Source organism: Phyllostomus hastatus, unplaced genomic scaffold (genome assembly GCF_019186645.2).
Source record: "Phyllostomus hastatus isolate PE091 unplaced genomic scaffold, TTU_PhHast_1.1 phas_scaffold_46, whole genome shotgun sequence".
NCBI classification, from domain to species: domain Eukaryota; kingdom Metazoa; phylum Chordata; class Mammalia; order Chiroptera; family Phyllostomidae; genus Phyllostomus; species Phyllostomus hastatus.
The window spans coordinates 5,670,471-5,697,211 of record NW_025334032.1 but is presented as its reverse complement, the minus strand read 5'-3'; the positions used below and the strand labels follow the sequence as shown (position 1 = coordinate 5,697,211).

The 26,741-nt window shown below is 38.5% G+C and overlaps 1 protein-coding gene and 1 non-coding gene across 2 annotated transcripts in view; one reads left to right on the top strand and one right to left on the bottom strand.

Moving 5' to 3' along the window:
* CLYBL (citramalyl-CoA lyase) overlaps nucleotides 1–26,741 on the bottom strand; it is a 298,084-nt gene that overhangs the window by 180,693 nt on the left and 90,650 nt on the right. The window lies entirely within an intron of this gene.
* LOC123807838 lies at nucleotides 7,035–7,138 on the top strand. Its single transcript, XR_006783715.1, has one exon. It is a non-coding gene; the product is annotated as a U6 spliceosomal RNA (small nuclear RNA).

Genomic DNA, 26,741 nt, shown 5'->3' with positions numbered 1-26,741 from the left:
CTGAAATATATGCAAAAATTATCAGAATTTCATAGGTAACTGACAAACTCACAGATGCAAAAACTGATAGGTCTAAAAGACAAAAATTTGGTAAGAATATAGAAGACATGAAGAGCATGGCAATAAGCACTACCTAATGGACCTTAAAAATTTCCTTGACTCAAAAATTAGACAATACACCTTTTCAAGTAAAATGGAATACTTATAAAATGTGACCATTTACAAGGCCATTAAGGAAGTCTCAGGAAATTCTAATTGATATACAAACCACACAGTCTCTGACCACAGTGCAGTGAAATCAGAAATCAATCATTTTGAAAACTTAAACAAATACTTTTAAATAATTCATGGCTCTAAAAAATTGTAATTGAATACAAATATTTAAAATATGGAAAAATGAAACATTACATATCTAAATTTGTAAACTACCTCAGACAGCTCTTAGGGGAAATATATAATTTTAGATGCATATATTGTAGCTCTGGCCAGATAGTTCAGTTGGTTAGAGCATTGTCCCAATATACCAAGGTTGCAGGTTCAATCCCTAGTCAGGGCACATACAAGAATCAACCAATGAATGAATAAATAAGTGGAACAACAAATTGATGTCTCTTTCTCTCTTTCTCTCATCAATAAATCAAAAATGCATATATTATAGATGAAAGGATATTAATAAGCTAGGTTTTTGTACTCAGGGCATTATTTTCAAAAAGAGCAAAGGATCTAATCCAATGCAAGTAGAAAGGATAATAAAAATAACAGTTAAATTAACTAAATAGTTAACAAAAGATAAGGAAGAGCATCAAAATAAAAAACTGATACTTTGGAAAGACCAAATTGACAAATCTTTGGTAAGATCAAGAAAAAGAAAGCACAAATAAATATTATTACAAAATAAAAAAGAAACTAAAACTACAGATGCAGTAAAGATTTGTTTTTAAATAAGAGACCCCTGACCAGTGTGGCTCAGTTTGTTGGGTGTCCACCCACAGAGTAAAAGGTCACAATTCGATTCTGGTCAAAATACATGCCTGGGTTGTAGGTTCAGTCCCTATTTGTGGTATGAACAAGAGGCAATCAGTATATGTTTTTCTCCCTCTACCTCCCCCCTCCCTTCACCTCTCTTTAAAAATAAATACATACAATATTTTTAAAAAATAAGAGAATACTAGAAACAATTTTATGGCAATTTGAAAACAGATGTTGTGGATAATGTCCTAAATAAATACAAGCAACCAAAAGTGACTTAATAAGAACTACAAAACACAAATTATATAATCACTAACAAATTTTAACAAGCCTTTAAGGATCAGATAATTCATAACTTATAAAACAAATTGTTCCACAGAAAAGAAATAAGAGGAAAAGTTCCTCAAATAATTCTCAATTTATTTTGAAAAGATTTTTTTTCATGAATGCTTGTGTTTATGTATTTATTTTTAAATTATTGTATTATGCTTTCTGGTTCATATTTTAAAAGTTTATTTATTTATTTTTAGACAGAGGGGAAGGGAAGTGGGAAAGTTTATTTATTTATTTTTAGAAAGAGAGGAAGAGAAACATCAATGTGGGGTTGCCTCTCATGCACCCCCCCACTGGGGACATGGCCTGCAACCCAGGCATGTGCCCCGACTGGGAATTGAACCAGCAACCCCCTGGTTCACAGACAAGCAATCAATCCACTGAGCCATACCAGCCAGGGCTATTTTGAAAAGATTTTAAAACCAAAGAGAATAAATACAAAAAAAGTAAATTAAAGGTTGGCCTCATTTATAAACATAAATGTAAAATTCCTGAATTTTAGCAAACCAAATCCATAAAAGGGAAAAAATCATGTTTTATACCAGTAATGCAAGGATAATTTGACATTAGAAAGTATATTAGTATAGTTCACTTAATCAACAGATTAGAGAAGTTTTTTTAAACATCTCAAAAGATGTGGGAAAAACATTTGGTAAAACTTAATCTAAAAAACTATATGCATGAAAAGAGCAAAAAGGTAACCGACAGAATGGGAGAAAATATTTGCAACTCATATTTATGATAAGGGATTAATAACCAGAATGTACAGAAAATTCCTAGAACTCAACAACAAAAAACAACACAATTCAAAAATGGGCAAAGGACTTAAATAGACATTTTTCTAAAGAAGATATTCAAATGCCCAATAAGCACATGGAAAGATGCTCCACATCACTGATTACTAAGGAAATGCAAATCAAAACTATAATGAAATACCACCTCATACTACTATCAAAAAGTATGAATATAACAAGCACTGGTGACAATGTGGAGAAAATGAAACACTTGTGCACTGGTGGTAGAAATGTAAAATGGTAGAGTTACTACAGAAAATAGTATGATAGTTCCTCAAAAAATTAAGAGTAGAATTACCATATTATGCAGCAATACTGCTTCTAGGTATCCTGTAAAGCAGGGAAAGCAGGGTCTTCAAGAGAGAGCTCTATACACATGTGTAAGCAGAATTATCTGTAATAGCTAAAATGTGGAAGCAACTCAATTGTTCATCACAGATAACTGGATAAGGAAAATGTAATATATAAACACAATGTAATATTATTCAGGTTCAAAAGGAAGGAAATTCTGACTCACAACATGGATGAACATGGAGGACATCAGGCTAAGGGAAATAAGCCAGTAATGAAAAGACAAACCCTTTATGGTTCCACTTATATAAGGTACTAGGAGTAGAAGAGGGAGGGACTAAATTGGTGTGCCAAGATTCCCCAAGAAGAAATAAATTAGGTGGGGGTGACTAGAGAGAAAGAATGACTCTTCATCTGAGGAAATTAGGGAGGCAGGAAGCAGGTTCCTTTCAAATTGGAGGGGTAGGACATTGAGAGAACTGTGATCCTTGAGTCAAGTCCTGTCCTTTTGGACACCAACAATTACTCTTTTTGCCTTTAAGAAAAGGATATTTAAATGAGAGGAAAATTAGAGACAACCATACAGAAACAAGATAGATTAAGGAGATGGATTTTATACATTCCCTAGTGACAGGGAAACTGGTTGGGAGCTATGGGTAGAGCCAGATGAGAAGAAGTCAATAAATAGGGTGTGGCGGCAGCAAGGAGACAGGCTGGACAAGGGCAGCAAGTTCACTGGTCACTATACAACCCATGAAAAAACAGCAGAGGAAAAGGGCAAAGCAAAGGACTGGAAAAATAAACTCAGTTTGGAAATGCAGCACCCATGGTAAAATAACACCTTTTTTTGCCTCTCTTCCTGTTAGGTAAAAACCCACAAGTTTGCCCTGGCCAGTTGGTTGGAGCATTGTCCCCTGCACCAAAAGGTTGCAGGTTTGATCCCTGGTCAGGGGTTTATGGGAGACAGCCAATTGATATTGTGCACTCTCTCTCGCTCTCTCTCTCTATCAAAATCAATAAATATATCCTCGGGTGAGGATAGAAAAAAACTCACAAAATCCCTCCTGTTCTATATTGACCTCATAAGTTTCAATGACAAAGAGCACTAACAAAAATGCTGTATAGTATAAATAATAACAGCTTTATTATTCCCCCAGCTCCACTGGGGCAGAGAAAAGTAGCAGACGGTCCCCAGGAAGAACAAATGTTAGTGCTGCCCAGTCCAGAATGCAACCTGGCCACATTGCTCTGGGCCTCTGGAGGGGAAGGAGAAACACTGTCCAACCTCCAGTTTCTTTAAAAACAAAGAAAGAAAAACCCATGCCACCAATTTAAAGAGAGGTAGGAATGAAGCCAGCTACTGAAATGCAGGAAGAAGGCTTTCTTCCTGAGCACATCTTTCCTAGTGCTTAATTTCACACAGCTGCTCATCTGCATGCCTTTTTATTGAAAGAATTCATACATCAAAGCCTGCAAAATAAACTCCCACCTCTTATCAAGAATTGGGGTGAGGACTGGCAATCTCTAGGAGTTAAAAACTTATAAAGGGTTATGATATTTCAATGAAAGAGAAATCAGGCTGAGAAGGTAAGAAGAAATGTGGTGAGAAAACAAACTTTTTAACAACAGCTTTTCAGGAAGACACAGGAATGAAAGAGTGCAGGAATTTTGTTTTGAACACCTATTCTCACTAGGAACGTTTTTGTACACTATTTGGAAGGAAGGAAGGAGAGAGGAAAGGGAAGGAGAAAGGGAAGGAGGGGAAAAATATAAGCTGAAAAAAAGGAAGTGTATTTCCCACTGGCCAGGACAGTGGCAGAGTTAGGTTCTTAGGTCCATGAGAAACACTGAATACAGCTGAGGATGAGAATGTCAGCTGTGCAAAGTACTACAGACTGAGTGGCTTAAACGGTAGAAATTATCTTGCCATTCTTGGAGGCTAGAAATCTGAAATTAAGGCAGGGTTGGTTCCTTCTGAGTGTGGAGCCAAGGACTTGTCCCAAGCCTCTCTATTTAGCTTGTAGATGGCCATCTTCTCCCTGTTTCTTCACATATTCTTCCCTCTAAGCATTCTATCTCTGTGGCCAAATTTACCTTTTACTTAAGGACACCAGTCATATTGGATTTGTTCCTACCCTAATGACATAGTCTAACTAATTACATCTGCAACAACCTTATTTCCAAATAAAGTTACATTCTTAGTATTGCGAGTTAGGATGTCAACATGAATTTTGGGAAGAGACGCAATTCAACCTGTAATAACAGCTAATATTTATTGGGTTCTTATTGGGTGTCAGACACTGTGCAGTGCATGTTTCATATAATCCTCTTAACCAATTATTCCCATTCTATAAATAAGATAAGACACAGAGAAGTTAAGTAATTTGCCCAAGATCAAACAGCTGATAATTAACGGGGCTAGGATTTCAGAACCTGGTCCCTGTGGATCTCCAGTGCTAACCACTACCTTCCACTCTATATGTAAGAAGACAGTATACCACTCATTCAGATATCATTGTAATAGAATCAATTAATAAATGTCCAAGTGAATAAATGAATTAGTACCTCAATGCAGAATGAACAAACTTGGTGCGTGGCTCAGAATTTCTTTACAGTGAGATAGGGCCATTGTCCAAAGCACCCAGCAAGTTAACAGTAGTATCCTAAAGCCTAGGGTGAATCCTAAGTGGCATCTGCAGAAAACACACTGGCTTTAAAGTCCAACAGAATGCACTTAGTGTCAGGAGGCACATGCATTAATGATTTGTAAGTGCCCCGACACTAATGAAGCAATTCTGAAGTGATTTTCAAAGGTGAGATAAATGATAGTTAAGGAGCTAACCTTAGAAAAAAACACAATTTGGGCAATTATGCAAACCACCAGGCTTTATTAATTTCCTAATGCAAGGTCAACTGTCATTTCAGCAGCAACACTATTAACTACCATTACAGTGAGAACTCTTCTTAGTAACCAGCATTTCAAAACTGAAAATGTGTTTTTTTATAACATACCACTGTAAATGATCATTCAAAATCATTAATCCAAAAATCAAGGCCAAACCTCTCTCTAAAAAGAAAATTATGTCACACTTGCACTTAAATCAAGTTCAACTAAATGCCCTTGGGAAAAAGAAGTTGAAAGAGAGAAATACTTTAAACTGTATCCCTGGTCCTGCCACTGAACTCATTAAGAAGAAAGACAAGATGTAAGTCAGTCTATGGAAATTGCCCAGATCATCCAAGCCTCTCATCCTGTTTTGGGGACTAAATGTGATGCCTGAGTTTAAAATTAAATTTCAAAATATGCATCTCTGACTCAAAGTGTAGCCACCTCCCCCTTCTGACATTTAGCAGAAGAAATGGAGATCTGATCCTGTGCTGGAGGAAAAACAAATCTGTAATGACATCTTGATCTAACAGAACATCATAACAGATTTGAACTTGAGTATATGTGACTTTCCCTTCACCAACTGTCTTTATGCCGAATGCTCAAGAAAGATGCAGTTACTCCATACCTCTTTGATACTCTATTGATAAGTTTTTGTCTCAGAAATAACATGGCACAGATAGCCCCAAATTACCAAGAATCCTAAAACCATCCCTGCCATAGTGCTTCCCCTGTGCCACAATGACAAAGATATAACAACTGCAGCCATTCAACAAGGGGCCTCTCAGGCTGCAGACCAGGCAAGAGGCCTAGAAAGTGATAGACTAAATGTATTCAGTTTTGAAACATTTTTTATATTTTTGCTTTTCTGGATATATTTGGTTCAGGGGTATACTGTACCTTTTCCAAAAGCTTTGCCTTCTTGTGTTTTTGTACCTTTAATTGTGATGAAATATATAGAGTATGCAATTTACCATTTTAACCATTTCTAAGTATACAGTTCTGTGGCACTACATGCACTCATAGTGTTGTGCAATGATCACCATTATCCATCTCCAGAACTTTTATCATCATCTCAATCTGAAACTCTATACTATACCTGTTAAAAACCAACTTCCCATTCTTCACTTTCCTCCAGCCCCTGGTATTCTGTTTCAATGAGTCTGATTACTCTTGGTTCTTCAAGTAAGTAAAATTGTTCAACATTTATCCTTTTCCATCTCGCTTATTTAATTTAGCATAACATTTTCAAGGTTCACCTGTGTTTTGGCATGTGCCAGAATTTCCTTCCTTTTCAAGGCTGAATAATATTTCATTTTATGAATATACCACATTTTGTTTATCCATTCATCCATCAACAGAGACTTGAGTTGCTTCCACCTTTTGGTTATTATGAATAATGCTGCTATAAATATGGGTGTGCAAATGTCCCTCTTTCCAATTCTTTTGGGTATATACCCAGAAGTAGAATTGCTGATCATATGGTAATTCTATGTTTAATACCTTCATTGTATTTTGCCTATATGTAATGTTGTAAACAATGTAGCTATTGTAAACAGACACATCCTTGCAATGTGCTGGGTGAGGTGAAGGCAGCTGAGGTTTCTACATGCTTTAGATAACTGAGAGTCACCTCCATGTTTTCTGAGTTTGGCTGTGTGTACAATGCTAAGTGAGATAAAAGGCTAAAAGCTAAGGATGACCAGTGCAGATGAAGGAAGTCAATCTGTTGACAACAATGTGATTACTAATCTGGAACAGTGCTCACTTCAGCAACACATAAACTAAAATTAGAATGATACAGAGAAGATTAGCATAGCCCCACGCAAAGATGACACAAATTTGTGACATGTTCCTTATTTTGCTTTTCTAATATCTGTGGGTGGGGAAAGTGAGTCTGGATGAGGAAGTACCTTACTCAACTGAAGGCCCTCCCAGCCTCAAACCCCATCCCTAAATCTTCCTCCTTAAAAAAAAATTGGCAACAATCAAATGGTCTACTGTAATGTGCTACTTCCTTTTGCATTAATTTCATCAATTTAAACAACAAGCATTTATTGAGTGCTGACGGTAAAACAGCCCCATTCTTGGGCAGTGGACCTATCCCTTTTGGGACTGTCTGTACACTGCTGCATAACTAGCGCATTGAAAGTATTTACCACATTGGTTGGTTTCCCTGTTCACAGGTCCTAATATGAATACATATCCTATCAAAGAAAGAAATGCACTGTATTAGACAAATTAATAGATATGATCATTATTTATTTTTAAGTCCTAACTACCATCAAATTAGTTTATAATCATGTACAGATTTAGAGGAAATCAACCCATTCCCATTGAGCTATTTTATTTTTTTATATATTTTACTGATTATGCTATTACAGTTGTCCTATTCCCCCCCTTTATTCCTCTCCACCCTGCACACCCCCTCCCACCCATATTTTCCCCCTTTAGTTCAAGTCCATGTGTCCTACGTATAAATTCTTTGGCTTCTACATTTCCTATACTATTCTTAACCTCCCCCTGTCTATTTTCCACCTATCATTATTCTTATTCTCTGTACCTTTTGCCCCTCTTTTCCCCCTCCCACTCCCCCTATGATAACCCTTCATGTGATCTCCATTTCTGTGATTCTGTTCCTGTTATAGTTGTTTGCTTAGTTTGTTTTCTTTTTTAAGGTTTAATTGTTAATAGCTGTGAGTTTGTTGTTGTTCTATGGTTCATATTTTTTATCTTCTTTTTCTGAGATAAGTCCCTTTACCATTTCATATAATAAGAGCTTGGTAATGATGAACTCCTTTAACTTGACCTGGTCTGGGAAGCACTTTTTTCCTTCCATTCTAAATGATAGCTTTGCTGGATAGACTAATCTTGGATGTAGGTCCTTGCCTTTTAGGAGTTTGAAAACTTCTTCCTAGCCCCTTCTTGACTGTAAGGTTTCTTTTGAGGAATCAGCTGATAGTCTTATGGGAACTCCTTTGTAGGTAACTATCTCCTTTTGTCTTGCTGCTTTTAAGATTCTCTCCTTATCTTTCATCTTGGCTAATGTAATTATGATGTGCCTTGGTTGTGTGCTTCCTTGGTCCAACTTCTTTGGGACTCTCTGGGCTTCCTGGACTTCCTGGAAGTCTATTTCCTTCCTCAGACTGGGGAAGTTTTCCTTCATTATTTATTCAAATAAGTTTTCAATTTCTTACTCTTCTGGCACTCCTATGATTCGGATGTTGAATGTTTAAAGTTGTCCTGGAGATTCCTAAGCCTCTCCTCATTTTTTTGACTTGTTGTTTCTTCATTCTGTTCTGGTTGAATGTTTCTTTCTTCCTTCTGGTCCACATCATTGATTTGACTCCCAGTTGCCTTCCTGTCACTGTTGGTTCTCTGTACATTTTCCATTATTTCACTTTTCATAGCCTTCATTTTTCTTCTAATTTACGACCATATTCAACCAATTCTGTGAGCATCCTGATTACCAGTGTTTTGAACTATGCATCTGATAAGTTGGCTATCTCTTTGTCACTCAGTTGTATTTTTTGTGGAGCTTTGATTTGTTCTTTCATTTGGGCAATTTTTTTTTATCTCCACACACCTGTTACGTAGTAAGGAGTGGAGCCTATGTATTCACCAGGGCAGGTCAACCCATGTCACTGGGTTGTGACACTGTATGTGGGGGAAGGGTCCAAGAGGGAACAGTGCCACTTGCTCTGCTCTCTGTTGGTTTTCAGTCACTTCCCCTGCTACCCACAATCAAATTGGGGCCTTCTGGTGCTAATTCCTGGGTGGGTGGGTTTGTGTATGTTCTAGGACCCTGTGGGTCTCTCCAACAAACTCCGCTGTGAGGCTGGGAGTTTCTCCTGATGCCTCAACCCTCACAGGTTTTTTTCACTTAGAGGTTTTCAGATTTCATTTCCCCATGCTGGAACCCTGTGTTGTGAGGCCTCACTCCCCAATTGTAATTCCCAGTTTACCCACTTGTGAATGTGGGACTACCCAGACTGCCAGCCACTGCCTCGCCCAGCCTGGTCTGCCAGCTGCCACCTTGGCCTGGCTGCCAATCTCTGCCCCTCCTACCAGTCTAGATGAGTATTTCTTCTTTAACTCCTTGGATGTTGGACTTCAATACAGCTCGATTTTCTGTCAGTTCTGGTTGTTTTTTTTTTGTTTGTTTTTAAATTTGTTGTCCTTCTTTTGGTTGTGCAAGGAGGCATAGTGTGTCTACCTACATCTCCATCTTGGCTGGAAGTCTCCCATTGGGCTACCTTAAAATTCAGAACTGGACTTTAAATGGTCCAAGAACACTGCTATAATTAAACTATTGAATTTCCAAAAAGAGGATGACACCATCAAAGTAATCTGAATAAATCTTTCCTTTACTCTTCCCTATAATGTGTCAGATAAAGAAGAAAAGGATATCGAGAGGAGATGAATGACACATTCACAGGGAAGGAGAGGGAAGATCTGAACATCACTAACTCCCAAAGAAGGCTTACTTGCTCGTGAAGGTTAAGTATCTCTAGCAGAGCTTTTCTTCTTTATAGCAATGACTTTCTCTAGAAGTCACTGTCAATTGCAAACACAGGAGTTTTTCTATGTACATAAGCTTTGGTTTTGTTTTACAAATATAAAAGTTATGGAATGTATAGGCATTCTACCTGTGTTTATGAGTGCTACACATTGTCCTACATGCACAGGGTTTTTTTATGCCTGTTGACATAAAAGTAGAAAAGTTCCCAACCAGTGAATAGAAGAGTAAGGTCAAATTCTCCATTCTACTCTAAAACCAGAAGTAGAGTGTTTGAAGAAAAAACGAATGCTTCATAAAACAAAAATTTTAATATGAAGATTTTTCTGAACAAATCTCCTAAGTAGAAAAAAGAACATATTTATGAAACAAATGTCATCTAAGGAGATCTACACGTTAAAAAAACAAGAGTTGTGAGGTTGAAAGAAAAAAATCACCTGACTTCATACTAAGAGGCTATAGTTATTCAAATAGAGAAAGCACTGTGGAGATGGTAGCCCAGGAAGTAAAGGATGAAGGTACAAATAGGAATACACACTGTGTGGTAGAAGAGCAACCTACAAAATAAAAGAGTAAATTTGGAACTACCAACGTTTGCATGATAGTCTGAATCCAGTGAAATTTTCATTCCAAAATTTCATTTTATCCTTAAAAGGATACTTTTAAGGGAAAGTATCCTTTTCTTTTGAAAGGTATGATATTCACATAGTTCCAGAAAGGTACCTAAGAGTTCACAATGAAAAGTGTTCCTCTCACCTACCCCATCCCTCTGCCCCCAGTTGACCTCTATGAAGCCCACCAATGTTATCAGCTCCTTGTGTAACTGAGCACAGTATTTTTAAAAATATTTTATTTATTTATTTTTAGAGAGAGGGCAAGGGAGGGAGAAAGAGAGGGAGAGAAACATCGACGTGGGAGAGAAACATCAATTGGTTGCTTCTCACATATGCCCAGACTGGGGACTTGCATGCGTCATGACCAAGAATCAAACCAGCAACTTTTTGCTTCCAAGCAAAGTATTTAGATACAAGTTCAGAAGGTCTAAAGGCATCTCCAGAGACCCAAAGTAGGTGATATGAAGTTATAAGGGGGTATTTTCCAGGAAGCATCTTAATCTTTCCCCCTCACACCTACTTTAAAGCAGGAAAACTCAAGGCTCTCAGTCTTTCATCCTGAACTTGCAGGGAATTCTACATGAGGCTTCCTTTATCAACGATGAGCCAATTCTTTAAAAGCCCACCAAAAGTAAACTAAATTTTAAAACAGACTACTCTGGTAGGGTAGTGCCATTGGTTAGAGAATTGTCCCCATATGCCAAGGTCGGAGGTTCAATCCCCAGTCAAGGCACATACGAGAATCAACCAATGAATGCATAAATAAGTAGAACAACAAACCAATGTCTCTCTCTCTCTCTCCCCCTAAAATCAATAAATTAAAAATAAAAAAACAAATTAAAAAAAACAGATTAAAAAGATTTGTGATGAAAAGCAGTGCCTAATACATGATAATCAATATGTAGTTGTTGAATGATTGTGATATGGCTCTGAAACCTGACATACCTGAGTTCAGATGTTGGCTGCCACTTACCAAGGGGTGATTGAGTCTTGCTTCACACCTTTGCAGAAAAGGGGGTAAATACACATCCTCACATAGCTGCTGTTATGTTGTTGGAATTAAATGAGACAATATACGAGGCCTGACCAGAAAAACTCTAGCCATTGTTAATATAACAAGAATGGTTTGCACAACATCAATGTAACCTGGCAGCCAAGGAGAGTGAACTGGCATGTGCATGTGTGAACAATGACAACTGCACTGTACTAGTCAGTGGGGGTAGGAGATGCTGCTGAATGAGCATGTGTACTATGTGGCCATCACGTTCAAAATGAGCAAGTAGAGCAATGAATCTGCATCAGATTTTGCATTAAGCTTCAACATTTCTCTACAGAAACTATTCAGATGATTCAGAAAACTGCAGCTATGGGCAACTGGTGACTAGCAGCTTCATCACAACAAGGCCTGTGCTCATATGCCCACTCATACATCACGTCTTATGTAGGGTTTTTTGGTGAAACATCAAATCACCCAGGTGACTCAACTCCCAACAGACCAAATTTGGCATCCTATAACTTCTGGCTTTTCCAAAAACTCAAGTCACCTTTGAAAGTGAAAAGATTTCAGACCTTTGATGAGATTCAGGAAAATACAACCGGGCAGCTGATGGTGATTAGGAGAGTTGTGTGAGGTCCTAAGGTGTCTAGTTTGAAGGGGACTGAGGCATCATTGTCCTATGTACAATATTTCTTGTATTTTGTATCTTCTTCAATAAGTGTCTCTATTTTTCATGTTACATGGCTGGATACCTTGTGGATAGGCTTCATATGTGAAATGGGTCGAGTTCCTGATATACTTTAAGCGCTTTGTAAATGACAGCTATCATTATTGCTGCTATGAGTGATTCATAACCTCATATACTTTTGGTCACAAAGATCAATTGAAGATTTGGTCCCCCATGGGTACCCATGGCTGTCACTGAAACATCTCTGAGCTTGCACAATGCTGGGGTGAAGTGACAGCTGATGTGAGCTGGTTGGTGGCTGTTTGACATCACCCCTCTGCAACATCACTGAAGCAATGTTAACTTCCTCTGTACAGAGAGGGAGAAACTCACACCCCAAACTGACAATGACATAGCAATCTTGATAAACAGGGAGGGAAAAAATATCCAACTGTTCCATAATGAATAATAAATTATTGGACAACAACAAAATGCTTTAAAAAATAAATTATTTGCTTTAAAGTTCTTTCATGCTGTGTTCAGAGAAACAAGAGTATATTGACAGTGTTGCACAAATACACTGAAAAGCATTAAAATGTTGGCTCTTGAGGCATCACATCTATCACTGTAACAAAAAAATATACATCTGGATTCACTGAAGCCTTGGTCTAAAGGCCAGACTATTTCATCCACAACATGCAAAAGCCATGGCCAGTGGTGTCTTCAAGCATTACAGTGTGAAAAGGAATAGAGGCTTCTGCACTGCTCAGCTGCTATGTAAAACTCATCTGTGTATGTTATCCTTTGTAGCACAAGGGCTGTCATTAGCACTGAATTGCAAAGGAGTCAAAACACCAGACTTTACAACACTAATACAACCTCAGAACCATCCTCAGCTCATGGGTCCTGTGCCCAAAAAGGAGGGGTTACAAGTAGCCATTTAGCACCTTCCTTGTGGCATTTTTACACTATGTTGTTGCCTTTCCTATGAAGGAGAAGCAACAAGAATGCTGAAAAACATTTTCTCTTCTGTGCCACAATTTAAAATAAGAAAATATAATCACACAGGTTTTTTTAAAAAAGGTAATAATTAAAATTTCTTCTGTGTCAATGACAAAGAAAAAAACCTTACTCCTAAAAATGACTCTTTCATAGAACATCAGGGTTAGTTTGTGAGTGGCACGTTTTTAAAACATTTAATCAGTATTCTGAATATATGTCAACACCTTCTGGCAGTGTGCTATATAAAATGTGAACCTTGTCAACAGCAACAGAAAAAGGTGACACACTTGGGACATAGAGCTTTTATGCTGACATACAGTAGTAATATAATTTTAAAATTCATCATCCGTTTAGCTGTAAGCAACAATAATTAATCTTTTTGACAATTCATACAATGCTTTAAATAACACCTGGGTAGAAAAACAATGCATTCTAATTTTTACTTTCATCAACCTCTTGAGCTTTATAGCTACAAATGCATATAAAGCCACACAAATAAATTTTATGATTAGGATTAAAATGTTAGCAAAAAACATTTTTCTTGTCACCTCATGCACCTCTTTGCCTCAGTTAATAAAATTACTTAACACAAGAACTGTAAGTGAGAGCACCTCCCAGGGGCACTGTGGGCCTCCAAGGGTTCATTTCTGTCATGTCAAATGACATTTTATTCCCGAATCATTTAACCTATGACTTCGCATGACTACTTATAGCCTCAACAGAATTCTGGTGGGGGTCCAGAAATGACATTAATCCCTCTACTAGAAAGTCCATCAAGGCATAACCATCCTGAGCCCATCTGATACCAACACATGAAACAATATAGCTAGGCAAATTGTCTACAGAATTTTCAGAAGCATGTGATTATGTAAGTGTTGTATGGACTGGTGTTTCATGTGTCCTGTGAGGCTTCATAATATTTTATGTTAAACCATGTTAACATTCTTAATTAACCTCTTTCCTATTAACATTAAAACAAATGCATGTGGCCAAATATACCTGCTGACCCATTGGCCTGCTAACCCTGAGATTTAAAAAGCTGTGGGATAAAGCAGAGCCACCATCAGCACAAAAGAGGATCCAGGTAAGACTAAAAATCACAAGCTTGTGACATTTGCAGATGAAATGGTATAGGAAGGTTGTAGTACACAACCCCACCGTCTGCACACCTCTCTACAGCCAGACTTCCAAGAGCCTGTGCCCATTTCACAGATAAGAAAACCAGAGTGCTATAATTACAACTCAGGGGTTCTCTGAATCCACATCCAAATCCCATATGTTTTCTATTGTCATACCCCTTAAACCTCAACTAAGACTCAAAAATGAGAAAGCAGCTCAAAGAGCTTGACCAACTGGATTAGGACATTCAAGTACTATAGCCCATAGTTTGGGAAAGAACCAGCAGCGGAAATACATAGAAAAAACATGAGCTCTGCTATTATAGGGCAGGTAGGGTCAGGAAAAGACATGGAATGAAATACAGGTGGGTATGTTTGTGGAAAAAACAGAGGCTGAGTATGTGTAGCTTTGAGTATGTATAGCTCTTTTGCTACACCTACTCTCTTCTTTTCTCATCTTTCTTTTTTTTTAATATATTTTATTGATTATGCTATTACAGTTGTCCCATTCCCCCCCTTCACTCCCCTCGACCCTGCACACCCCCTCCCACCCACATTCCCCCCTTTAGTTCATGTCCATGTGTCATAAGTTCTTTAGCTGCTATATTTCCCATACTATTCTTGCCCTCCCTCTATTTTCTCCCTACTGTCTATGCTACTTATTCTCTGTACCTTTTCCCCGCTCTCTCCTCCTCCCACTCCCCTGTTGCTAACCCTCCATGTGATCTCTGTTTCTGTGGTTCTGTTCCTGTTCTAGTTGTTTGCTTAGTTTGCTTTTGTTTTAGGTGTGGTTGTTAATAATTGTGAGTTTGCTGTCTTTTTACTGTTAATATTTTTTTCTTCTTTTTCTTAGATAAGTTCCTTTACCACTTCATATAATAAGGGCTTGGTGAACTCCCTCAACTTGACCTTATCTGAGAAGCACTTTATCTGCCCTTCCATTCTAAATGAAAGCTTTGCTGGATAGAGCAATCTGGGATGTAGGTCCTTGCCTTTCATGACTTGGAATACTTCTTTCCAGCCCCTTCTTGCCTGTAAGATTGCTTTTGAGAAATCAGCTGACAGTCTGATGGGAACTCCTTTGTAGGTAACTGTCTCCTTATCTCTTGCTGCTTCTAGGATTCTCTCCTTCATTTTTACTTTGGCTAATGTAATTATGATGTGCCTTGGCATGTTCCTCCTTGGGTCCAACTTCTTTGGGACTCTCTGAGCTTCCTGAACTTCCTGGAAGTCTATTTCCTTCGAGAGATTGGGGAAGTTCTCCTTTATTATTTGTTCAAATAAGTTTTCCACGTGTTGCTCTTCCTCTTCTCCTTCAGGTAGCCCTATAATTCGGATGTTGGAATGTTTCAAGATGTCCTGGAGGTTCCTAAGGCTTTCCTCATTTTTTTTTAATTCTTATTTCTTCATTCTTTTCTGATGGTATGTTTTTTTCTTCTTTCTGGTTCACTCCATTGATATGAGACCCAGTTTTCTTTCCATCACTATTGGTTCCCTGTGCATTTTTCTTCATTTCACTTAGTGTAGCCTTCATTTTTTCATCTAATTTGCAACCAAAATCAACCAATTCTGTGAGCATCCTGATCACCAGCGTTTTGAACTGTGCATCTAATAGGTTGGCTATCTCTTGGTTGCTTAAAAGTATTGGTTCTGGAGCTTTCATTTGTTTTTTCATTTGAGCCATGTTTTTTTTTTTTTTGGTCTGGTCATGCCTCTTACATAGTGAGGGGAGGAGCCTTAGGTGTTCACCAGGGTGGGGCAACCCAGTAGCTGGGTTGTGATGTGTGTGGGGGCAGGGTAAGAGAGGGAACAATGGTACTTGCTCCACTCTCTGTCGGATTTCAGTCCCCTCTACTGTTTCCCACAAGCAAATTGGGCCCTTCTGGTGCTGGTTCCCAGGTGGGTGGGCTTGTGTATGTTCTAGGACCCTGTGGGTCTCTCCAACGAACTCTCCTGTGAGGCTGGGAGTCTCTCCCTGTGCCTCAACCGCCACCAGTGTTTTCAATAGGTGCTTTTACGCTTTATTTCCCGGTGCTGGGTCCCTGGGTTGTTCGGTTTATCTCACTGCCCATTTTTTACCTGGTTTATCTGTGCACGAATATGTGACTACGGACAGACAGCTGCCTTGCGCACCTCACTGGGTCTGCCCACTGCCCCCCCATGCCCAGGGTCTGCTAGCCACCACCTGCATGCCTCGGGTCTGCCAAAAGCCACCTGGGTCTGCCAGCCACCGTTTTTTCCTGCCACAACCCCTGTCCATTGGCCCCTGACTCCGCCCCTCTTACCAGTCTAGATGAATGGTTGTGGGACTTCCATACAGTTCACTTCTCTGTCTGTTTTGGTTGTCCTTAATTTTGGTTGTGCAAGGAGGCACAGTGTGTCCACCTATGCCTCCATCTTGGCCAGAAGTCTTCTCACCTTTCTTTCATTCTTTTCTTTCTTGCCCAAGTCTTACCCTCCTAGGAAGCGATCACACTGATTGTACTATGTGTCATGTGTCTTATATATTAGGGCCCAAACAGATTTTAATTCCAATAATTTTGACTAATGAGTTATCTTTTATATATGGTTTTGGTGTCAGACTTCTATATGCCCTATAACTCTGTCCATTTGTTTATTAGAAACAATTGCAACATCTTTTTCAGAAAAGATTTGCAGAGGAGAGTTTGCCATTCTATACAGAATGTCAGACTTTCTCTAATGGTTGACTTACAGACCATTACTCTAAATTCATATTTTGAGTCTTTAAGCCAAAACTTCATAAAGGCTTCCTTTATCCTTTAGTTATTACTAATGAACTGATCCCCTACCAGGAAGAGGCCCCAATAACATGTCCCTTCCAGAGGAACCTCTATGTAGCATTTGCAACTGTAGCCAGAATTTAAAGTATGGATACTTTGTTTTGAAAGTTGGAATCCCAGGATGAATTCTAGATTGGCGAGGGAACTCCATCCTCCTCACTGTAGGGACCAGCAACCTGAGACTGAAGACTGAAAATTTGCTGACATCTGTGCTCCTGATCTCCTGACTTCCTACAGTTTCCTCTCTGTGCCTCACAATCCTGAGTCATCTTGCTAGCCCTAAAAGGCATAATAATGGTTTCCCCTCAATTACCAAAAGGGGAGAAATTGCCCATATTTAATCAATTGATATATAAGTTTTCTTTTAATTATACCTAGTATTAATATTAATACTTAAGTCTCAAGTCTGAAGCAGAACTGTCTAGCTAGTGGGGAAGGCACTGACATCCGGAGCACATCGAAAGAAAACAACCCTTAAAATGTGTTTAATTACAGGGAGCCCCTCACAGCATGGAACCAGGGAACAGGGACCTTGGAAGGCAAGTTTTCATTTAAACTGTGCTCCTCAGCTAATTGAAAAAAACAAACAGTACAGCAGTCTGGACAAGAAGATAACGAAAACCCACACATTACAACACAGGTAAATGTATGTGTGAGCCTAAATGGATATGAAAACTGCAGGAACCCAAATGTGAAAAACAGCCATTTATAGCATGGGCCCTGATGGATAGGTAAGTACCTGACTGGTGAATGGCATACTGCCCTCTCATCTTGCGGCTGAAACACGGAAATACTCTAGCCATCTGCTGTATATCTGCAGAAATCCTGGGCTCAGAGAAGTAGAAGGAGAACACACACTTTGGTTGCAGCTGTAATGCATATGCTCACAGCTAATGTGTAGTCTTGGCACAGCCAGGACTTCAGGTGTGACCCTTCAATGACTGATCTTTCCTCATGAACTATTCTATCAGATTTCCCAGATTTTTGAAGGAATCTGTTTGCTGAAGGCATGTGAGACATATAAGGGAGGAAGGATGCAGAGCGGTCACTGACTTTCAAATAAACTCAATTCTCCTGTGACTATTGAAATGCTCATGATGTAGGAAGGAGATTCCAGTGATTGGGTACAGGTTTGCCCCAACCATAAATTCTGCTTAGTTTCCTTCCATTTACAGTTTATTGCATTAACATTTCTTTTGTGCCAGCTGCTGCTGGGAAGTTATTGTAAATTTGGGCAATTACGACTTTTGTTCCATCTGTTCCTCCCCTCCTCCCTCCTCTGTACTGTAACATCAAAGGTAGCCAATTCAGTAGAAGCCAGCTCTGTCTCTTCAATTTAACCTGAATTAGACGTTATTAGAAATCACAGGCTCTTAGTGAAAGGTAGCAGAATAAATCATAAAGATGCTGCTCTAGCTTTCTGAGAAAATTTTAAAATAAGCTTTCTTAAACCTCCTATACAATGCTCCAAGCCAAAGCCTGGATAGGCATTTCAGGGCCTCCTTGCCCAAATCCCCCTAAAGTAGATGTATGGACCATGTCAAACAGGGGGCGTACACCCAAGTGCTGGGATTTCCACCAGCCCTGCCTCTGCTTGGGTTTCAGTGGTGTTTAGAACAATCTCCCTTCAAGTGTCTGCATAAACCAGAGTGGGGTCCTAGTGCTGCTATGGGCAAGAGGCAGCCTGGAGAAATCTCAAGATCCAAAAGAAGGCCCCACAGCAAATAAGGAGGGTCAGCAATCAGCTGGAATGCTCCATGGCCAAAACAGAGTTTGTGTTCCTGACAAGCTGTCACTTGTCACAGGGATGGGAGATGGGCAGGAGTCACAGTCTGAATCTCAGGAGTGTTGTTGTCATAGGCAAAAGGACATTGCACTATTCAGCTCCATTCTCAACAACTTTCTGAAAACCTACTATGTCACTTGGTGGATGCTGGACTGAGGGGAGGTTTCAGAGATGAACAAGGGTGATCCCTGTCTCAAGAAACGTAAAATCTAGTGAAAGAGACAGGTCTAACAACAATTGACTGTAAATTGTTTCATAATTAGTTTTACAACATGGGCACAAAATGTTATGCATTCCTCAACATGTGAAACATAGAGCTACCATATGACCAGCAATTCTACTCCTAGGTATACCCAAGAGAACTGACAATGCATGTCCACAATGTGCACTAAAGTTCACAGGAGCATTATTGATAATAGCCCAAAACTGGAAACAACCCAAATGTCCATGATGGATGAATGGATAAATAAAATGTGCTATATTTTTTCCAATGGGATGTTATTTGGTCATCAAAAGGAATGAAATACTGATCCATACTAAAACAGGAATGAACCTTAAAAATATGCTAAGTGAAAAGAGCCAGACATAAAGGACACAATTATACAATTACATTTATATGACATGCCCAAATAGTCAAATCAAAGATTCAGAAAGTAGATCAGAGATTGCTAGGAGAAGGGAAGAGGGGAACATGGAGAGTGACTGTTAATGGGTGCAGAGTTGCTTTTAGAGGTAAGGTAAACATTCTAGAATTAGATAGTAGTGACTGTTGCACAACTTGATGAATAGACTAAAAAACTGAATTGTATACTTTAAAAGGGTAAATTTTATGGTATTTAATAATATTTCAATAATACTATTGTTTTACACCCTGGCTGGTGTGACTCAGTGGATTGCATGCCAGCCTGTGAACCAAAGGGTCACCAGCTTGATTCCCAGTCAAGGCACATACCTGGGTTGCAGACCAAGTCCCCAGTAGGGGATGCTCAAGAGGCAACCACACCTCTCTCTAAAAAGAGAGGAAGTGATGTTTCCCTTCCTCTCTTTCTCCCACCCTTCCCCTCTCTCTAAAAATAAATAAATATTTTTTAAAATACTAAAAGTGTTTAAATATTTATTTAAAAAAAAAACAGAGTAAGGCCCTGGCTGGTATGGTTTAGTGGATTGAGTGCTGGCTCGTGAACCAAAGGGTCGCTGGTTCCATTCCCAGTCAGGGCACATGCTTGGGTTGTGGGCCAGGTCCCCAGAATGGGGAGCACAAGAAGCAACTACAAATTGCTGTTTCCATCTTTCTCCTTCCTTTCCTCTGTCTCTAAAATAAATAAATCTTTAAAAACTTAAAATAACACTGTAAGGATTCTCAGCACTTCCTTAAAATGAAGAAGGAAGGAAGGAAGGAGGGAGGGAGGAAGGGAGGAACAAGTCACTAGATTCACTGCTTACTTTGATATCTTCTGGCCATAGGAACAGACACCAAGGTTCCACCTCCTGAAACTATTATTACTTCAATAGAAGAGTTCTCTTTCATTACACAAAATGTGTTTTATTTTTTCAAAAATTTTATTTATTTATTTTTAGACAGAGAGGGAGAAAGAGAGGGAAAGAAACATCAATGAGTGGTTGCCTCTCACATGTCCCCTGCTGAGGACCTGGCCCACAACCCAGGCAGGTGCCCTAACTGGGATTCGAACTGGCAACTCTTTGGTTTGCAAGCTGGTGCTTAATCCACTGAGCCAACCAGCCAGGGCATCATTAACCAAAATATGTGTTAAACTTGGGGCTTTAAAAGTTCCCTCAGGGAACACTAATTGAGAGGCAAGGAGGGTCTCTGATCCCTCACTACCTCCTTCAAAAAAATGAATCACAGTTTCTATGTAAGAGTTGGTTCTAACTAAAGACCTAAAGATGTATGTCTAAAAAATTAGGCTGGGCTGGTGTGGCTCAGTGAACTGAATGTCAGACTGAGAAGCAAAGGGTCACCGGTTTGATTCCCAGTCAGGTCATGTGTCTGGGTTATGGGCCAGGTCCCAGTAGGGAGTATGTGAGGGGCAACCATATATTGATGTTTCTCTCTTTCTCTCTTCCTTCCCCACTCCCTAAAAATAAATTTTTTAAATCTTTTAAAAAATAAAATAAAAAATTAGTTTGTACAGCTTATTTACAGATCAACTTAGATATTCACTAAGAAAATGATCCTTCCCTGGCTGAGTGGCTCAGTTGCTTGAAGCATCATCCCATACACCAAAAACACTGTGGGTTTGATCCCTGGTCAGGGAACATACCTACATTAAGAGTTCGACCCCCAGTCAGAAAATGTATGGGAGGCAACTGGTTAATGTTTCTCTCTCTCACATAGATGTTTCTTCCTCTCCTTTCCTTCATCTCCCTCTAAAAGCAATAAACTCATCCTTGAGTAAGGATTAAAAAAAAAAAAGGAAAAAAATGGTCCTTGGGTCAAGGAAACAAGAAATAGTGATTAAGCTTTTTACTTTCAGTTCATTTGAAAACCATAGTGCTTACAAATTTTCACATTGTTTACTATCAGGGCATCTAGGGGCAGGCAACTACCTAAGAAGATACCATGTTCGAAATTCTGCATGGGGCAGTGATAGTGGGTTAGTAACCCAAAGCGGTAATCCAAGAGTTAATCATCAGAGACACTAAATCCAGAAAGTGCTTATTAACCCAAACCTTCCTGCATAGTGTCTATACCACCCTTCTGCCTCTAACCAAATGGGACACTGTAGGTCTCAGTAAGACATAAAGCTTTTGATGAAAGTAGGAGATTGATAGCTATTTATGATGAGGGGTTTTTGTTTATTTGATGTTATCCAAGTAACTTTGCTACTGAGGAAAGACAAAGGGAAAATGTTGGAAGTATGTGACTGATTATTTTTTAAAACAGATGCAGTCCCTACTGTTGAATTGAAAGGTATATATTGAAAAGGAATCTACCCATTAAATGGTAGATTCTCATACTTAACTTTGACATTAATTCTCTCAAAAGAGTTGTGCTTGTGAGTCAGATAAGTGACAAGAGGTTTTGTCTTAGTACCAACATCCTCCAATGGGCAGCTGTTTAGGGACATTCTCAAATCATAAGTAGAACTGGTACACTGATGACTTGCACACTTGGTGTTGGGGGAGTAATCCAGTTCTCTCAGTCTTCAAGCTGTACAGTATTGATGAGCTTCCTAAAACATTTTTAATATTAAAAAATTTACATGCTGTTGAAGGCAGGGGGAAGGTAATGATGGAGGGGTGGGCAGGAAGATGAGGGAAGATTCCAGAATGTAAAAGCCTACACCAAAAACTTTCTTTTCAATTTTTAAAGGTTCCTTTTAATCAGCTTTTAAAGCAAAGACAGAGCTGAAAGCATTCCACATAAATAAACAGCAAAGAACTCTGAATGCTTAACAGACCAGAACACCGGAAAGAGCTTGCTTGGCACCGCCAGGCATGACCAGCTTTAGTGGATTTAACAATTAAAAAGATGATGCCACACTACTTGTGACCTTCCCTTCCTGCAAGAAAAATGGAAAAACTCTCCACTGGGGTGGAGAGAAGGTCCAGAGAGATAAAAATGTTATTTAACACAACAATGTGGACAGCATTTAGGCCACATGCCAATCTCATCCACAGAGTTTACAAATGGAATGAATGTATAATCCACTACTCAGAGTACATAACCTATTTGAGCCTAGAGAGCTAATTAATAAAACAGTTTGAAAAAGAATGCAAAGTTAATTGCCACCCATCATCTGGCCTATTTCAACTTAGTTCTTTATATTTGCTGTTAAATAAAATTCCAAATGTTGTTTTAGCAATCAATCATGCTTTAAAGTTAAGAAAAGGCAAATTAGGTTTTGGTTAAATTTAAGTCCCTTTAAGAAACACTTGAAAAATTGAAGATTCCTTTTTCCTCAGAGCATATTTTGGGATGGTAAAAATTTCAACAACTATAAAAGTTTCAAGTCAGACTGTATCCAGAAAGTAACGGTAAATAAATGTAACTACCCTGAAAACAGTGATAGGTCTTTCTAGCAATTACTAAAGTTAAAATTATTAAGTACATTCTTCAGAAAGCATAATCTCATTTGTAGAAAGGGTTGGGGACATGGGATGTAAACCACACAATTTCCTTGGTCTGAATCATGGAATTAAAGATAGTAATGATTTTTATTTCCAATTTTCCTCTTAACATTTTCTTCCCTTAATATGTCTGACCTAAATATTTTTGGTTTTTACTGATAATGAGAAATTTGAGCCACATTATTTCTTTTGGGACAACCAGTAGATGATTGCAAGGACACAATCTAAACGTCCTGCAAATAGTGTACTGATGGCTCATTCCAGATCCAGTTTTTCTTTAAAGCTTGCTGAGGGAAAGCATGATGCTTCTCCATTCTGTCTCAGTATATGTGTTTCTGGAATCTTGAAATTGAGAATGAACTATATCCATTTTTCAATAACTAGGCTTAAAATATCACAAAACTCTATAAGAGGTTCTTGAATGAAAATAGCTGGTCTATAAATTCCTAACGATTCTTTATGTATTTATATTAAGCTCCAAAGACTAGATCCTGAAAACTGTACACTTCAGCCAGAGTGTACTTGCTAAGGATGGGAGGGATAATGCTCGGTGTATGAGGCTTGTTTTATGGAGTCTTTCGACACCTGTGTGGGCAGACCTGGAAAATGCTGGTCTTACCTTGGCCACAGTCCCAAAGGTGCATCTGTACCACTGGCTTTTGTCAGAATGAATGATGGTGTTGAGTAATTTCAGGAAAGTAACTCATCTGCCAAAATATGACTGCCAAGATATTTGAAATAATATAATTTAGCACTTCAATGCAATTTTAGTTTCTGATTTTACAGATAAGGAAAAAGTTGACTGCTGGCTATTACAGCTTTTGCTCTGTGCTTCAATTCCCAGGACCAGTTATTTTCTCCATCCTCCAGTCCATGTAGAAGCTGGAAGAAATATATTGAGCATATTTCTTATCTATTTATGTCACTACTTTCTTATTCTCAGTTTACTTGTTTTTCTTCTAGTAATGCCAAGTTTGTACACTTAAAAAAATCTGATTAAAGAAAAGCCAAATGAATGATATTATGAGCAAATGCAAATATGCTAATTAACATGAAATATAATACTGAAAAAGTCCAACTACTCATATGTAAAATTATTTTAATGACATATTCAAGAAAAATCTGGAGATTATGCTGCCAAGAAGGCAATACATTTAAAACAATCTTACAGAGTCTATGAAATCAGACTGTAATATCCTGCAACTATTTTAATTTTAAAAGCTCAGTTTACAAATATATACCAATATTTTTCTCACTTTTAATGACTCCCCCACTGTTTTAGCATAAGAGCTAAAATAACCTAAAATGGCCCCCTAAAACACACACAGCAAGTCTGTTACACATATCTACAAAAAAATGTATGAAGAAAATATTTTTCAAAATAATCTCAAAGTAGCAAAAAAAATGGGTGTAGTTTCTAGGTTTTTGCTAGCAATAAAATTTTTCCTGGGAAAATTTTACTTTAAAGCAACTCTAAATAAAAATGTATATAATGAAAGGAAAGACCATTGCTTCAAACAGATTGACTATCTTTAACAAGTTTCTCTCTTTCTAGCTACTCAGATATGCTATATTTCCTAATTATCACCTTTTAAGGGCCATCTGGGCCCATTCCTCCCCATCAGGGGGCAATTCCATTTGCATTGTTCCTGGGTTTAGTCATGATCAAGTAGTCTGATGGTAAAGTTCATTAGAAATTAGAACAGAAGCATTCAACCCAACACAGTAAACCAAGTAAGTGATACTCAGGCGCCCGCAGGAGAGATGATAAGCACTTCATACATATTCTCACTTAACTAATAAGTCTTCCATGTCAATTTTATCAAATTGCTTTAAGAAACATTCAGCCTAATCCCTGACCAGGTATGTAATGAAAATTTGATTAAGTCTCCTCATACTGCAAAATATTTCTCAATTAAGGCAATATAACTATGGTCCTTTATGTCTTTTGGTTCAAAAGTCTATTAAAACCCCTTTAATGATTCCCTCATTTAGCCTACCGTTCACAAGCAGTATACTACTTCCTTCCTGTAGAGAACACACAAGAGTTATCCTAATTGTATTTTCTGTGAAACAAACACATATTACAGAGAAAGCGTATCCAATCAACAGACTAGTGCTAACGGGTATGGTTTCCAAAGAGCATTACCTTTTGTCATCAATGGTTCATCCTATACATTCACACACTCTTTACAAACATGTTTGTGTACCCAAGGCAAGCTTGGCCCCTAGATACACTAGATACTTTAGGCAGAGCTGACTGAGAAAGGTAAGGAGAATCAAAGCAGCCTTTATATAAGGATTCCCCACTTCATACCTCGTAGAGTCTAACACGTAAAACTTGGGAAATGGTTACCTGCCTCATCTTGCATTTTCTGAGCCTGGTTTGCAATGGTCATCTTAATCTGAAATGCCAGCCTATTGAGACTGAAAAAGGAGTGCTCCCTGCTGAGACCCACCACCCCATCAGGCTACACCTTAGTCTTGCAAATGAAGACAGCTGCAGCAGGCCCTAATCCACCAAGGCAGGTGCAGCCCTGGGGCTCTCTACTAGTGACCCTAGGAGCTCTTAAGGCTGTGAAGTTAAGAAGTCACTGCTATAAAAAGAACTACTTCACAGCCTCTTATTATTGAGGTTAACATGCTTTTTAAAGGAACAATGGCTTATTTCTTCCTATTTGTACCTTGACATTCTCCCCTACCTTTCTAAAATTCCCTTATGTAGAGTCCCTAATTCTGACCCCAGTTGGGACACTCTAATCAGTGGCATAACTCACACCTAACTGATGCTACTTATTCAATGCTATGTTGAGAAATTGGTTCTCTATTTTTAAAAGCTGTCCTAAAATCTACTATCCAGACATTACTAGAGATTTCAGGAGAAAACAATGCCTGTAATCTTCCTGAGATTCAATAATGAAAAATAATAATTCAATACTGCTTAGTTAAAAAAAAACTACAGCAAAATAGCATCACTGAAACTAAACAGTAATTAAGTCACAAAGTAGTCACTGAGTTTCCCCACTTCTCTCTCACCCCCCACCATCTCTTTCTCTCTGAATATACTGAAATAAAAGCCTCTATGTCTGAGGCCTGTTCCTGATCTCCAGGGTCCCCCAAAGGACTGAGGAAATGGAACTCCAGAAACATTTCTGCCGTAAGAGGGAATGGGGTGCATGCACCCTGAGAGTCCTCAACTGAGTCACAGGCCAGGCTGAGGATGAACCAGCCACTGAGCTGAACCTGTGTGTGAGGTTTCTAGCAGAGGGTACTCACCCAACCTTAAGGCTTACCCCTGGCAAAGACCCCCATCTGAAGACGTGAAATTTTGCACAGATATGGCTTAAGCTATGACAGTTTTAATAGAAGAGGTAGTTGAAAACCCAAAACCTTGCATGTGATTGTACTGAGTTTGTCATTAAATGTCATTCTATAAATGTTGTTACTGTAAGACATATTTTTAAAATCTGGAAGTTGACACATTAATTTTGAAATAAAAAGAAAGTGTTAAGCATTTAGATTTTCTTGAGTTATTTTAGAACTTCTTTCTTTTTAAAAAAATCAGTTCTACGATATTTTTCTACCCTTCATTTTGGGAATACATATATTAGACCTTTTTTTCAATTCCTATAAAACTGTTGAGTTTTTATGAAAGTATAAATTTGAAACAAGTGCAGAAAGCCTGTAAATGTACCAAGAATACAGGGCTACACTTCCATACCCATTACTTCTAACAATTTCACAAGAAAGAGCACATTTTCATGAGTTGTGTGATGTTTTAGCAACAAGACTCCTATGGGCTTTAATGGAAGTCATACAGCTAAAACTCCATGTACCACTTTGAAAATTTAAGAGTAATTGCTAAGTCCCC